The 1,548-nt window shown below is 46.9% G+C and overlaps 1 long non-coding RNA gene across 1 annotated transcript; it reads right to left on the reverse strand.

The window, feature by feature from the left end:
- Positions 1-585: 585 nt before the first annotated feature.
- On the reverse strand, positions 586-1,225 carry LOC136582763 (uncharacterized). Its single transcript, XR_010787213.1, has 3 exons — positions 1,127-1,225; positions 720-802; positions 586-643 (listed from the first exon to the last, which is right to left on the reverse strand). It is a non-coding gene; the product is annotated as an uncharacterized lncRNA (long non-coding RNA).
- Positions 1,226-1,548: the final 323 nt, after the last annotated feature.

Consider the following 1,548-nt stretch of genomic DNA (forward strand, 5'->3'; position numbering starts at 1 on the left):
ATGCTAGGTGGCACGTGTGCAGTACGGAGGACGCTGCGCCATTGCTATGGCGATAATGTGGCCTCCTCTGCTGCGAATGTGCCGGACAGAGCGTGCGCAGTTGAGACGATCCCGTGCCCTAGCGATGACACGGCTCCTGCGACCATTCAGCACTGATGATTGTGGAATGGCCGAGTATGTACAGCTTCCATTGACTACAATGGAAGCCCTCCATATGTAGCCTGTGGGTAATCGCAACATGCTGCGATTTCTTTCCAGAGAGTGCAAAATCAAAATTGATTTCCGCTCGTGAGCAGGAAATTGCGTTTTGCAATAACATACTGGATTTGCTGCGAAATCCGGAGGCGGAATCTCGCTTCGGATTTTGCAATGCAAATCCGCCCATGTGCAGGCGGCCTAAGACACACATTTTCTGATCCGTCACCTATTATGGAATAGGTGACCGGAGCAGGGAGACCCCCGTATATACCTCCGACTGTAGCGTGGCACTGAGCTGACACGGGAACGGGCAATCTCTGGCCGCCAGGAGTAGTCGTCTCTCGCGCTGAAGCTCTTCTTTGTTGTCCTCCTCCTTGGTGATCATCTCTGTTTTCAGCGCTGGTTTTCAGATGTGGTTCCTCCATTTGTTGGTACACGGGATTTACTACATGGAGCAATATGAGCTTGTTATTACACCGGGTTAATGTTATAGAGAGGCAGACATATGAGATTGCACTTACTATGAGCTTGCATGACACGGGACATGTTCAGACCATCCTTCATCCTCAGCAGGCACAATCCACAGTTGAAGTCAAAAGCATCACTACAAGAAAGGGGATTGTTTATACAGAGATTGTTTTAAAGGGAACCAGTCATCACCTTTGAGCCCCCCAAAGGGAAGGGAATGGAGACTCCAGGAAGCTGTGTTTAATACTTACCGGTGCTCCATTACTGCGCTGTGTCCCCATGAAGTTGGCATGCGTATGCAGGAGGGCTCTTTTCAGCCGTCTCTGTGCAGGTGCTCTCCCATTCATCTCTATAGGAAAGCATGACTCTTCAGACAGCCGTGTGCCAACTTCACGGGGACACCGTGCAGGAACGGAGCACCCACTAAGTATCAGACACAGCTCCCCGCTCCCCCCATTACCTCATCTTTGAGCCCCATAATGTAGTTGGTGACCAGTTCCCTTTCAGAACCAAGATCACTAAGGAGTAGTTGAGACAACTGGAAAGGGCTATTATGGTGTTCTCCATCGACTGCAGATGCTGGAGACATTGATAACTGTCCCCATAATACATATAACTACTTAGTATGAATGCCATTATTAATGATCATCATTACTATTAACCCCTTCCCACTACAGCTCTTTTTGATTTTTTTTCATCTTCATTTTTTCCTTCCTACTCCTAAAAAAAAAAGTCATAACTTTTTTATATCTACATGTGAGTTTGCTTTTTGTGGGGGGGGGGGGGGGGGATGCTTTTTTATTGTACCATTTAATACATTACAAAGCTTTGAAGAATTTTTGTGGGGTGAAACAAAAAAAAATACAACTGCACAATTTTTAG

Source organism: Eleutherodactylus coqui, chromosome 11, assembly GCF_035609145.1.
Source record: "Eleutherodactylus coqui strain aEleCoq1 chromosome 11, aEleCoq1.hap1, whole genome shotgun sequence".
NCBI classification, from domain to species: Eukaryota; Metazoa; Chordata; class Amphibia; order Anura; family Eleutherodactylidae; genus Eleutherodactylus; species Eleutherodactylus coqui.